The 15,376-nt window shown below is 43.3% G+C and overlaps 1 protein-coding gene across 1 annotated transcript in view; it reads right to left on the reverse strand.

Moving 5' to 3' along the window:
* Positions 1-15,376, reverse strand: part of CCDC42 (coiled-coil domain containing 42) — a 257,302-nt gene that overhangs the window by 144,218 nt on the left and 97,708 nt on the right. The window lies entirely within an intron of this gene.

Here is a 15,376-nt window from a genome sequence, read left to right on the forward strand (position 1 = left end):
GTGTCCAGAGTTTTTTGAATCACCTTCAGGGCCGCTATCTGAGGGATATTGGTATAAAGGGACTCCACGTCCATGGTGCAAAGAGTGTCGGTTACTGGGTTAAAGGGTAAATTTTCAACCAGTGAGATCATGGACATGGAGTCTCTAACATAACAGGGGGTGGAGGGGACAAACTCCTTTATGAAGAAGTCAATAAAGGCTCCTAATGGCTCTAGGATAGATCCACAGGCTGACACAATGGGACGTCCAGGTGGTACAGTGAGGCTCTTATGGATTTTTGGAAGAGTATATATCACTGGTGTTCTGGGGCTTTTGATATTTAAATAGTTAATCTCTTTCTTAGATAAGAAGCCTTCTCTCATTGCGTCCGTGGTGATTTTCTTTATCAATTCCTGAATTTCCTTTGTAGGATTGGATGCCAGCCTTTGGTAATGTTCTCTGTTGTCTAACTGCCTTTGTATTTCAGCGGTGTAGGACTCGAGATCTTGGTGAACGATTCCACCACCCTTATCTGCACTCTTGATGATCAAAGAGTTATTCATTTTGAGTGTAGTGATTGCCTCTTTTTCTTTTAGCGTGATATTGTATGGGATGAAACTACGGGTATTTTGTAATGTGGAGAGATCTTTTAAGACCAACTTCTCGAAGGTGATTATCTCTGGTGGAATCATCCCGGAAGTAGGGGAAAAGGTCGAGGGTGGCCGGAAAGGTGTTAGGGCATTACTCTCCTGACTGGGATGTAGTTGAAAGAATGCCTTTAGCCGAACTCGTCTAAAGAACCTCATTAGTTCGGTTTGTAGTTCCAAATAGTTGGGCGGGGTTGTAGGCACAAAGGTAAGTCCTTTTTTGAGAAGGGATATTTCATCCTCCCTTAAAGAGTAATTGGAGATGTTAAAGATGGGAATTGTTTCTGTCCTAGCGGAAGAGGAATCTACCACTGGTAGAAATTGTTCCTCGTCCGTCGTTCCCCCGGTGGGTTGACCCATCTCTGGGTTTTCTTGACTTTTCCTCTTTGGGGTGTGCCTTGTTGGCCTCTCTGTAAAAAAGGATTTGTACCACCGGTCTGGTGCGACCCGCCTCGTCGGGATGTACTACTGCCTTCACCTGCGTCCGAATTATCGGAAGATATAAAATCGTATAATATAGAAGTGACATACCCTTACCTACAAAAGGACTTCTATACAAATCGGGCGTATTCTAACCCCCAACAATACAGGCCCTGGGGAAGGTATAATAGACGGAGAAACTTGGTAGGCTTCTCAGAAACCTCAGCCGAATCTTCCGATAATTCGGACGCAGGTGAAGGCAGTAGTACATCCCGACGAGGCGGGTCATTATTCTTGAACCAGCGGCAGCATTTCTTTTTAATTGACAAAGCAGAGCACGGCGGAGTCTTAGCTCACCTCACCTTCTACCAGCGTTTTTAGCCCACTCTTCGCCGCACCCGCTCCGCGGGTGCCGCTTCACAGGCTGCGGACACCGGACCAACTGGGCACCTTTCTGTGGCGGTAAGGCGGCTGAGGGCGCGAGGCGTCAGCGGGGCTGCGAGCGTGCAGGGACTTCATTTCCCAGAAGTCCCTGCTAGACCGACGGAGAGCTTCCGGTCCGCTCTCCCTGCTGGCCCGCCCCCCGCCCCCCGCCCTTGAGGTGCTTAAGAGGAATCTCCAACAGGGTTCAGATGGGACATTATTCTTGAACCAGCGGCAGCATTTCTTTTTAATTGACAAAGCAGAGCACGGCGGAGTCTTAGCTCACCTCACCTTCTACCAGCGTTTTTAGCCCACTTCTACCAGCGTTTTTAGCCCACTCTTCGCCGCACCCGCTCCGCGGGTGCCGCTTCACAGGCTGCGGACACCGGACCAACTGGGCTCCTTTCTGTGGCGGTAAGGCGGCTGAGGGCGCGAGGCGTCAGCGGGGCTGCCGTTCGAGGACGGCCGAGGACTGGACTGGCCTACCCTCCTTCGCCTATCCGGGGAATCTGTTCAACTGTGGTTGGTGTTGTTAGAAATTTTTCTGATCCATAGAAGGTTGTATTTGGGTTCTCACTGTTCATGAACATGTCAGTTAGGATAACCCCTAGCAAGACTGGCAAGGGAAACACTTCAATCAGTGGCCCAATGGATGATTTTATCACCCGTACTAATCAGGCAATTGATGAGGAAATTTTTAAGTTACAGTCCCGTGTTTCTCTTGAACTGGCAGCCGCAAGAAGATTATCAGAGGTAATTACTGCCTCGAAAAAATCTTCATTGGGGCATATTGCAACTGCTGTCACCCCGCATAGACCTGCCACTCTTAAATCATTAGTCCTGCAGGCAGAGGTTCACCAGGTTCCAACTCTACAGCTTGTTTCACAGGCTGCAGAGTCTATTGAAGATGCCGGTGACACAATTCCACCTGTATTGTCCCCCGTGAAAAATGTATCTTTTAACTTTTTTAATCCAGCAATTGTAAAACCTTCTGCTGACACGCAGGTCAATAGTTCTAATTTCCCTGACCCTGTAATTTTTAATTCTTCAAGATCTAATCTAGACTTGGGCACCTCCCTAAAAAGGAAAAAGATTTCCCGGTATGCTTATTATGGAAAAAGGGCAAGAGCTGTGCAAAAACCAAAACTGCCCCCTACGCAAATCTCTAAAACGATCGAAGGGATTATTCCTAAGGAACAGATACACGTAGAGGGTGCCAAGGGTGTGTCATTATCTGCTAAAAACCTTATTACCCCTCAGGAAGGGGGTTTAACTGTTGAGGATCAGATAGGGAAGGAAGGGAAGGACGGGGAATTCATAAGCATGGTTTGGGAAACACTTAAGAAATTACTCTCCCCCCTTGCACATAGACTCTCCTCCATCGAAAACAGTTTGTTGGAAATGGAGAAAAGCATCATAGCCTTGGCTACTCTTGGCTTGAGAAGTCTAGAAAATCAGGGCATTGGGGTAGAGGATCCGATTCCACAGGTATCTAACTCTCCTTTACCTATACCTCCACCTGAACGTCCAGTTCCGAAACCACGATCAGTGGGCGTGAATCAAATTGTTGCACCTCAACCTGTTGTCCCTTCCCGTCCTTGTACTAAACTTACCTCAAACCCTACTGTAGTTCCCCCTCCTAAACAACGGCCGACAGAATTTCATCAACAGTATCCCCGGGGTACATCTGAAAAGAATAATTTCAGAGGGGGGTACATCGATCTTCCCCCAGAGGCAAACGACTACGTGGTTGTCTTGACGGGCGTTTCAGAGCTTGAAAATGGCCATCACGAGAACCATTGGTCTTTGAAGAACAAAACAATGCACTGGCTCAATGCAAACCGTGCAATTCCCAATGGTAGGAAGAGTAGAGTGCTGATGGTACGACGTGTTCCTTGGGTGGGCCCTACAAAGAAATCTGTGGTTGGAGATTGTGTAGTGGTGACCTTCGAGGACCCCCATACAGCACGTTATATTTGCTCTTGTCCCAATGGGGAAGGTTCCTGTGTAATTCCTAGACTTCTGTCCTTTTTCTATCCTCCACCCCCTAAAAAACTCCTGTATGATGGTTGGTCACTGGTACAGCGCAATCCTTGGAGGACTTATTCCTCCAATTACCAAGATTCTTCTATGTGCTGGAATGGTCTACCCACCCAGAATAGGTTCAGCTGCCTTGAGGAGGTAGACTGACTTACAAGGCAAGTAACGGTTAATGTAGAATTAATGGCCTCTGCAACTCCGATGGCAGGGCCCCCTGTAAGCCCCCTTGTAATGTCTGATTATAATCACGGACACATGGAAAGTTATCTAAACCCGATATTAGCACATATTGATAATGCTGAGGAATGCGCTGTTGCTATGACTAGTCCCCCACCCAAGGTATCGTTCATAGTCGACCCACAGCAAGATAGTGCAGTTCCCCCCTTGGTACCACCGGTCTTTAATGCTGAACTAGATCCTCCTAGTACTGAGCCAACCCCTCAATTGATTTTCCTGTCATGGAATATCGCTGGAGTGGGCAAAAATCTGAAAGACCCAGAATGGGCAGATTACATTGACACCAGCGATTTCTGCCTATTGCAGGAAACTTGGGCATTGGATATCCCGCACAGGATGGGTTACAAAACTTTTGGTATCAAGGCCACTCAGTCCGGCAGGGGAAGGCCTTGTGGGGGATTGCTCATATGGCTCAAAATCACCTTAACTATAAGAGCTGAGGTTATAGATACAGGAACCCCAGATATTCTGGCTCTAAAAATTGTATCTACCAATGGGGGTGAATATTACATTATTAATGTGTATAATAGACCAATAGGGTACTCTAAAGTCTCGCCCACCCTGGAAATCCTGGATACTTTCATGAAAAGGGTGGTGGGCGAAACTCCTGTAATATTAGGGGGCGATCTAAACTGCAATTTTGAACCGATTCATGGGATCTCAGATATATTTCAAGAGGAAGACCAAGCATATAATATCCCCCAGCTTGACACCCTGAACTATGTCCCCTGTAGCACTCTGGCGGTTCAATTAATGAGGCTAACAGTTGATCATGGCCTCAGAGCGTGCAATGGTCGACTTCCCTCAGATTTTACAAAACAACCTACCTTTGGGAAATCGAATAGTAGATTAGATTTTATCTTTGTTTCATTAATTATTTGGCATTTTATGCTTGATTTTAAAGTCTCACTGAGGGCAGAGAGTGATCACTTTCCCTTGGAACTTTTTATTGACCCGCATATAATTAGTGACACTATTGGTCCGGCACCATGTGAGGTGGGTGCTGATGTCCAATGTGAGCAGGCACATATAATTAATAATAATAGACGTGCTCTAAAATGGCCACATCTTTTAAGTGAGGGTAAGACCCTGGCTGCAGTTTATTCATTGTTTGATAAGACCTTTTCACCCTTAGTAGGACAACCTTTATCTACTGATAACTGTGATTATTTTGTTGAGCTACACACTGTCTTTTTTGATGAACTAAGAGTCCATATGTCTAAATTGCCGAGGAAGAATCGCCAAAATGTACGCGTGGGATGCCATGGAAAACTGTGGTACGACCACGCTTGTAAAATGGCTAAGAGAAAGCTCTTATATGCAATTAGAAGTAAAGTCCAAGATGATGTTAGACTCGCTAGGGAGGAGTACAAGCGAGTTCAAAGGGTATCACAAAAAACATGGGAAGAGTCAACCTGGGCTGAAATGTTGTTTGCTGCTAAACACAATGACAATGTCGGCTTTTGGAGGTTGGTTGCAAATGGGGGACACGCCAGTAGACCCGTGAGGGATTCGTATATTGATGAAATGACATGGGTAACGCACTTTTCAAATCTGTATAAACCATATGATAATGATAACGAGGAGGAGCCCCCATGTCCACTTTCACCACCTGTGTGTCTTGATTTCACTCTGGAGGAAACATACAGAGCAATCAATGAACTAAAAAATAATAAAGCCCCCGGACCAGATAAAGTATCGGGTGACCTCTATAAACATGTACCTGAAGGTTGGGCACCCTATATTAACCGTTTGTTTAATGCTTTGTCCATAAGTTGTAATTATCCTGATAGTTGGCGTGCAGCAGAAGTTGTCCCGATTTTTAAAAAGGGAAAAAGATCTGTACCCTCAAACTATAGACCTATTAGTTTAATGGACATTCTGCAAAAACTCTATGCCAAGCACCTACTATTTAGGATAAATGACTGGTTGGAGGAATCGGCCATACTTTCCAAATTTCAGGCAGGTTTTAGGTCCAAGACCAGTACGCTAGATCAGGTCTTTAGATTTTGTTGCCTGATTTGGAAGTACGTCCAAATTCGGAAAGGTCATTTGTATGTAGCCTTTATCGATCTAAGGGCGGCATTTGACCTTGTCCCTCGCAATCTACTATGGAGAACGTTAAACACAGCCGGTCTGCCAGCAAGTCTATTGGTCCACATTATTGAATTGCACGCTAGAAATCACGCAAACATCAGATGGGGTCCGAAAGGTGAATTGACGCGTGACATCCCGATTAAGCGTGGTGTCCGACAGGGATGCGTCCTGGCCCCCACTTTGTTTTCTATTTTTGTTAATGATGTGCCTGATTATCTTAATGCTTGCAATAACGATTCACCACAACTGAATGGAGAGAGAGTGCCTGCGTTGCTCTTCGCGGATGATACCATCTTAATATCCCAAACCAAGAAGGGCCTCCAGGCACTCCTAAACTCCTTTAGCAGTTACTGTGTGACCAAAGGACTAGAAATAAATGTTGATAAAACAAAATGTATGGCTTTAAACCCTATTAGACCGGATAAAGGGAACTTGACCCTGAATGGGGAAACTCAATGGGGAAACTCTAGGTACTGTGGAGAATTTTATTTATTTGGGGGTAGTACTCGATTCTAAATTAACATGGAAGGCTCAAATCGAAAAAAGTAAGGTGTCATATGCCCATAATGTAAAACCTATAATCTGCAGATTGAATGCTAGTACAAGCAAAAGTATAACTCCTGTACTTGAACTTTTTAAAGTCAAGATTCAGTCTGCAGCATTATATGGGGCTGAGATATGGGGACCTTGGGCCAAGGAGAGCTTTCAAGGCCTCGATAACAAATTCATGAGATCAATTGTAAGGGTCCCAACCAGCACACCACTAATACCTCTCCATCTCGATTTGAACCTCAAACGAACCGACCACCTAGCTATCTTAAGACCGCTAATGTTCTGGATAAGGACTTGGTCCACTCCGGAACTGGTAGATTACAGAAAGGGTCTTCAAGAAGTATTAAATTTAGATACTTTCAATTCCCTTCGGTGGTTCGGGCATGTTAAAAAATGGTTCTATAATTTGGGGTTGAGTTCATTTTGGGAAAATCCAGAGAATTTACCAACTCTTGCTAAAAATACTGTGAAAAGAGCATATTGGTGCTTTATGAATGATAGACACACTCATGACAGTAGAATTGGCACCCTAACAAGAAACTTCCTAACCTTCAAAAGCGAACCATGTTTTGAACTGTTCTTGGACGAAATAGAGCCGCCCCTAGCCAAAACTCTCTTCCTGAAGTTCAGGTATGGGAACCTCATGCTGAACTCTAACGTTGAGCGTTGGACAAATACAAAACTGGATTGTCCTAATAGTACAAGTGAGAGATGTCCTATGTGCTCAGATTTATGTAAAGAGAATGAGGTCCATATGTTGTTCATATGTAAAGCATATCTGAAAGCTCGGAAAAGATGGCTCAAACCCATGTGTGCTCTTTTAGGAACTAGATCTTGCTTTGTAGCATACAGGATCCTAAAAACAAATACTGCACAGTTTATTGTATTTAGTATCAGTAGGTTTCTTTACTCAGTGTTTATTGTCCGAAAGAAAATGGGACAGGTGCTTTGAAGATGGATAAATCTTAAAAGTGAATCTTGCTGCTAAAAATTTGTATTTTCCCGCTGAATGAATTATGTCTTTGATTTCATTGGTGAGAATTTAATTTTACACCATATTAATGTAATTATTGCCTCAATTGATTTCACGTATATATTGTGTATGAATTGATGAATGTATATATGTGTCTCTTTTATGGCCGTTGGCCGAAATAAAGATTACTTCAATATCACGCTAAAAGAAAAAGAGGCAATCACTACACTCAAAATGAATAACTCTTTGATCATCAAGAGTGCAGATAAGGGTGGTGGAATCGTTCTCCAAGATCTCGAGTCCTACACCGCTGAAATACAAAGGCAGTTAGACAACAGAGAACATTACCAAAGGCTGGCATCCAATCCTACAAAGGAAATTCAGGAATTGATAAAGAAAATCACCACGGACGCAATGAGAGAAGGCTTCTTATCTAAGAAAGAGTTTAACTATTTAAATATCAAAAGCCCCAGAACACCAGTGATATATACTCTTCCAAAAATCCATAAGAGCCTCACTGTACCACCTGGACGTCCCATTGTGTCAGCCTGTGGATCTATCCTAGAGCCATTAGGAGCCTTTATTGACTTCTTCATAAAGGAGTTTGTCCCCTCCACCCCCTGTTATGTTAGAGACTCCATGTCCATGATCTCACTGGTTGAAAATTTACCCTTTAACCCAGTAACCGACACTCTTTGCACCATGGACGTGGAGTCCCTTTATACCAATATCCCTCAGATAGCGGCCCTGAAGGTGATTCAAAAAACTCTGGACACACGCCCCCGCCCTCACGCAATACCAACATCTTTTATTTTACAGCTACTTGAAATTTGTCTAACAAGAAACTTCTTTACATTTAATGGCCTCTTTTACCAGCAGATCAAGGGCACCAGTATGGGGGCTATTTTTGCCCCAAACTTGGCTATACTTTTCATGAATGAGATTGAAAAGGAGGTGATACTTTGTCCATCTAATCCCTTTTATGCAGGAATTGGATTATGGCGTAGATACATTGACGACATCTTCATGATTTGGAGATGTGAAGTCAGTGATCTACGCCATTTTCAACACTGGATGGACAACAATTGCTGTGGTCTTCACTTTACCCTAACTTCAAATAAAACCTCTATTGATTTCCTGGACCTTTCCATCTTCCACCAAGAGGGAGTTCTTCTGACACGTCTGTTCAGAAAAGCCACAGAGCGGAATACACTATTAGACTATTCCAGCAACCACCCCAGAGCACTACGGGATTCACTCCCATTCTCTCAGTTCCTGCGAATCAGGAGAAATTACTCGTGCAGGCAGGACTACTTTAAAGAAAGCGCCACTCTAGCAGAAAAACTTAAAAACAGGGGCTACCCGAGGCGTATCGTCAAAAATGCACTTAAAAGAGCATGGTATAGACCTAGAGAAACCTTACTGACACCCACTCCAAAGACCCCACAGGAGAGAATAGCTTGTGTAACCACTTTTTCCCCTGTGTCAAACAAAATGAGGAAGATGATACTCCGTCACTGGTCTGTCATAAATGCGGGCGTACTAGAAATTGAGCGGCCTTTGTTTGCTTTTAAAAAAAGCAAAAATCTGAAGGACCATCTAGTCCGAGCAGCATTGCCAAGCCCCGATCAATCCTCCACACTTGAAAGCATATGGGGCTTGTCCCCCGTTGTAGGACATGTAAAATGTGGCAATTGCAGTGTATGTGACATAACCATTGAAGGGAAAACCAGAGTATTTAATAACATCACCTTTACCAGTTCTTCACTGTCAAATTGTAACACCTGTAATGTGATATATATGGTTCAATGTCCATGTATGAAAATGTATGTGGGTCAAACATCACAGAAGGTGAAAACAAGGATCTGCCAGCACAAGAGCCGCATCCGCTGTCAAACCCAGAATGCACCGCTTGTTGAACATTTCACCAGTGCCAAGCACACAGAAAATGACTTAAAGTGGACTGTGCTAAAGGCGCTAAGGTTACCACCTAGAGGAGGATGTATGGCTCAACTTCTCAATAAGGAGGAACTGAAATGTATTTTACTTCTGGACACAATTCGGAATGGTCTCAATCGCACCGAGGATTGGGCAGGATTGCTGTGAATTGCCAGAAATTGACTTGAGAGACTGTCAAAATTGCCGAATTTGAACAACAGTTTGCTTGTTATTTGGATGTATGAAGTGTTGTACCATAATGCTTGCCGTTGTCTGTCTTCTAAAATCCAAACATGTCTTCTAAAATCCAAAACTTGTGTGGACAGAGATTGAGGTTGTTCGATAAAAATGCCACATAAAAATTCTCTATCATGTAAATCTGATTGTACTGACATCCCGGGCACAATGCATGGAAAAGAGCACATTCACCGAGCTTTCCTAAACCGACACCACTCTAAGATGGCCGCCACTGGGACACCCCTCCCGCCTCCTTCCGCTCTCACTCCTTCATCACTGTTTATTAACTCACGCACGGCCACGCATGGGCTCACTTCCGTATCATCGTGAAGCCGGCGCACTGCCACTGTGCACACCGCCTGCAGCTTACTCGGATCGCGAGTAAAGGACTATTAACTCCGTGCTAAGGTAAGGAATCCCGGCCTCCCTCGGGCTCACGGACACTCCCACCCTCAGTCCTTCGCTGCTAAGCCCTATTCCTGTTTATTTGCAGACTCTGAAATCAAAGTGTATACGCCTAAGCGGGTGGAATATACACTACACAGTTCCATGATTCTTGAATCCTCTCAAGCGGTATTCATCACAAGATAGGAACTTATGGCAGCAACCCCCCAAAAACCTACCGGAATAGGACACCGAGGTAACGTCGTGTTCCCCCTTACCCTAAGTATTAGCGCATGATATCATCACTTGATGCTAATTGATTCTGTTCACTTTAGGTACCAGCCATCCATCCCACTATTTCTTCTAAAACTCTCAGGAGGCTGATGTAGATCGCTCGGAAAGGTGCGCTCTTAACCTACCATTATGGCAAATTTATGTGGCATGCAAAGAATCCACGTTCACGTGACGCATGGTTATATCACATCGATACCTTAGCCACAACCTCTATTGTCCGAATTGTGTTTAAGCTCATCGGGCTGAATGCACGCAATAGAATGAGCGTAAGATATTGCTTCACCACTGCGCCACTCTTTAAAGCGACACATATAGCCACAACCACGTTAGCGTTTAAAGGCTCACGGCGCAACTATCCAAGTCGGCCTTAACTTAAACGTTTTTCGCACGTTTTGATAAAGCATGTAATTGGAACACTAAAAGACGTGTGGATGCGCCAACATGATCACAATGGCATGACATAAATGAATACTACGTGCATTTTACCTGTAATTAGTGCCGTATTTAAACAGAATTTTCTCTTTTTCCTTTTTTTCTCTCATTTCTGTAAATTGTAATTTCTAACAGGTTTTTTTAAAAAAGCACATACAGGCAATATATTGTTACAGTCCTGATGATGATCCCAGTTCACTAGGAGCCGGGGATCGAAACGCCGTCGACACTTACTCCGATTCTGTAACTTTCCCATAGTGTTTACACTGTTACATGAATTGGTTGTCTGAACTTGCCGTGCTAATATGCTATTGATGCAAGGGACAATTGGCTCCGCTGTTCTTTTTGCCTGATATTCTTTACCCTCCTTTTTTTGCTCTCTTCCTACCTTTGAATTCTTTTGAGTGTACTTTCGGATAGGTACAGGCTTGTACCCTATCAACTGTCACATTAGACCTCCTTGATGGTCTTTTAAATTTGTTTATATTTGAAATAAAATTTCAGACCCGGCTGGGTACTGAAAAACTTGTCAATATAGTACTAATTGGAGTCTATATTTGCATTTGTCTTTGTGAAAACTTAATCCTATGGACCACTGTTTTTCATAATAGCCTGGATACTGAAGCGCAAGATCACACCCATTCTGCATATACGTGCTCCGGATGGACGGTCTGTGATGTCCCTTCGGGACAAACTGGGGGTCCTGGCGGAACACTTTCAGGGCATATATCGAGAAGGGCCGAATGACTGACCAGATTTAGCAGGGGAGTTCCTTGCAGGACTGGACCTGACCTGTCTCCCACAGAATGAGGTGAAGGACTTAGAGGAGGGGATCACACTGGATGAGTAAGAGGGCAGTATGAGGAGGGGTCCTTCGGGTCACCCCCCGGTTTCAGCATGAGGTAGATGATACCCTTGTGCATGGTAGGGGGTCAAGGCCCCAACCTCCCGCACCTCATAAAACACTGCTAGGAGATTCTCTGCCAAGGTCGTAGAGTATGCCTGCAGAAATTCAGCTGGAAAGCTATCGCCCCAGGTGACTTTGCTGTGTTTAGTTTGTGCAAGGCGAGCTTAAGCTCCTCCAGTGCTTGCCTTATACCTCTATTATGTTTCCTGGTTTTCCTTGTCTTCCCGTTAACCAGCCCCAGTTCAGTCTTTCCTTCACTAGTTCCCTGAATTCTTGCACATGGTTTATTATTTGCATGCAGATGGGTCTCATCCTGCACCTGTGCTGCTTCCCTAAGGTTCAGGCTAATTCAGCCCTATGAGGAGAGAGGAGTTGGCCTAATTGCTAGGGCTGTTGACCTCGAATCTGGGGAACCCGGTTCGAGTCTCAGCAGTGACGCTGAACATCCTGTGATTCTGGGCAAATCACTTAGGGCCAGATGTAGGTAACTTCCATTTAGCGAGTCCTTAATAGCGATTATTACCGAGTCGCTAATAAGGACTCGCTAAATGGAATGTAGGTAGGAATTGCTAAAATATTAGTGTTTCCATAACATTCCTTATTAACGAATCGGTAATTCCGATTCGTTATTAAGGAATACCTAGCCATTCATTCCTATGGGCTAGGAGTCCCATAGGAATGAATGAGAAGAGATTCACTATTAGCGAATCGTTAATAGCGGGAGGTATTTCAAGGGTACCAGGGTGTCCAAAGGACACCCTCTTGCACCCCTGAAATGTGCATGTGTGCACATGTGGTGCACATACATGCCCTAAGGGCATGGATGTGTGCCACATTAAAAAAAGCAAAAAAGTGCTTTTTGTAAGGAAATCGCTACTTACCACCAACTTGAAGTTGGTGGTAAATAGTGATTCCTTAAGGCTGAGGTGCACTTTTTTTAGTGCTACGTACATTGCATTTAAGGAATCGGTAGTTCTGATTCCTTAAATGCAAGAGCAAAATAAGGAATCGCTATTTTGCGATTCCTTTTTTTGCAAGTTGGTTTAAAGTCACCTACATCGCACATGGCTAAATACTGGTCGGTAATGCAGAAATTTAACGAATTTCGAATTTCGGCGTTACCGACCGGTATTTAGCCACCTACATCTGGCCCTTAATCTCCCCGTGCCTAACAGAAATGAATGTGTCCTCATGTAATGCAACTGGTGCTATGTAAAGCGCTCTGATACCCGATACCTTTGGGTCAAGTTTGCGCTATATAAAACTCTGTAAAACTTAAAAACTAGGAGCAGAGTGTGTTGGCGGCTCGCAACCATGTTGGTTAATGAGTTGCGTCTCTGCTGCTATGTTTACAGGTTTGCTTTTTTCATTCTATTTCTATCTCTTGTTACCCTGCCTGTCTGTTTCTGTGTAAGTCATTGTTCCTACTCTTATCTGCACGCTCCCGGATTTGTCCTGTAACACCTAAACTCCTTGCCTTGTTCTGTGTGTTCCACTCCTGAACCTGGTCTTGATTCCAGTCCTGCTTTTCCCTGAGCCCTGTTCCTGTTTCTGTGTTCACCGTTCCCCTTTGTCTTCTTGTGTGTTTGTATTATAATCTTGATTGTCATTACTACCATGTTTATGTTTATGTTTAATGTTTATTGTTTGACTAATTAAAATCATCACAATACCCCCCCCTACATAAAAAGAATAAGTTACTACCAAGGGTGCTAGTTAGATTCGTAAACTTCTGCATTTGGCACAGACAACCCCCCAATGCTCTTGCTCCGTAGGAGCCGAGAGGTGTCTCTCTGGACTCTGTGAGATTAAAAAGCTCCCTGCTTTCTTGTACGATCTTTTCACCTCACACAGAAATCACTATTTAAGAAGCATTTGAACTGACATTTGTGATTGTTTGTCTAACATTTCCCTTGTACCACTTTGTTGAAGAACTTGTGTGAGGTTGTATTTTACCCATGCAGACTTTCTGGGCCTCATTTATGAGAAATGATGCATCGCTGCGCTTCTCAGTGCGCCCTCCTTGCGACATCCCTGATGCGTCATATTTAATGTATGACGCATCATGTCGGAAGGAGTTACAGATACGTCAGTGTTTCTGACGTATCTGTAAGCGCAAAAGTGACGCATTGCTGGAGTGTGTCACAAAAAAGTGACGCAACTCCAGCAATGCCCCATGTGAAAGGGCCTGCGTCCGTCTTACGCCTGCTGTGAGGCAGGCGCAAGATTTTGATGCAATAGCGTTCTAGAAGTGACGTAGTGAAATCTCATAGATTTCACTGCGTCACTTCTACGAGGCTTTTTGATGTGAAACGCCCCCCCCCCCCGCATACATTATACCTGACGCAGGTATAATGTAGCGCAGGGGTTTACAAAGTGACGCATCTGCTTAGATGTGTCACTTTTTAAATAGGACGCAACAGGGGGTATGTTTCCCGCCGCTGATGCGTCACAAAAAGTGATGCATTGGAAGCGCAAAACTGATGCAAGGCCTCATAAATGAGGCCCTCTGTTTCTTGATCACAACCTGCTCCAGTCCTCAGCTTCTGTCCTTCCTTCCTTTCTAGCTTTCCGGTATTTAATTGTATATGTTTACCTCATCTCTGGAAATCTCATTCTTTTCAGAGAGCACAGACTCTCTGTGATCTGGTCTTGTCTAAATCTCACCCAGCTAGTCCCCTGATACAAATAGCTTTACTAATGACCCTTTCTGTGGTGTCAGATATTGCTGAAAGGGAAACCAAAGGTGAAGTTAAATGTTTAGTACATCTATCTGCTCCCTTTATCAGTTGCGGCTCCTGCAGACAAGCGGTGGGGTGGGAGGATTTCGACAGACGACGGAATAGGATGTATTTAATTTTCCTTATTCTGTCGTCTGTTGACATCCCCCCTGCCCTGCCCTGCCCTGCCCCACCGCGCTTACCTGCAAGAGCCGCGACTGCCCTGTATTTCAGTATGGTTCAAAGGCTGCTGGGCCTTGAGTATTTGGTTTTTTTTGCCACTTGCACGGCCTTTTTTTGTGTTTCCAAGAGCTCTCTTGTTTTTGACTGGATCTAGGGCTTGTGGTAGCAGTGTTATTCATATACATCTTTACGTTCTTTGCCTTAAATATTTTTCTACTTGTTTGAATGAGCTATATATATTTACGGATTCCATTCACAACTACTATTCTGCACGAGCAACCTTTCACTGGCTCTATAATATCAATGTTCCAACCGTAGCGCCACTCATTTTGGACAGTTATATTATACTGGACACTATATGTCTTTGACTGTAATTAACATTATAATATAAAATAATAACGAAATTATTATTTTAATTACTCTATTAAAATAACATTAGTTTATTAACTTTAAAACAATATAACTTTCAAATAAACAAACATTTATATTAAATTAGGCATTACAATAAATATATTATACAAATTAAAATAATTTTACATTAGTAATAGTTATTAAATAATAAAAAACACACAACTGAAATAATATATAACATTTTATATTTATTTAAACCAACATCATTTTGGAAATATTTAACAATATTTTAAAAAGACTAAAAATATTAAAACAAGTAAAAAATAGATAACAATCGAACTGGTAAAAAAGAGGATAATGTTAAAACACAATTGAAACATAATAATAAGAAACAAATTAAAATTAAATATTCTAAAACAAATCTGGTGTATATGAATGTAGCATGTCATAACTATTACATGTCATGCTATTACATCACGTTCCATTACAACGCGGTCGTTACAACGACCGTGTTGTTAGAAGGCAATAACTTTACAATGCAAGTAATTAGATCGACTTGCTC

The sequence above is a fragment of the Lissotriton helveticus genome, chromosome 7 (assembly GCF_964261635.1).
Source record: "Lissotriton helveticus chromosome 7, aLisHel1.1, whole genome shotgun sequence".
In the NCBI taxonomy this organism is placed as follows: Eukaryota; Metazoa; Chordata; class Amphibia; order Caudata; family Salamandridae; genus Lissotriton; species Lissotriton helveticus.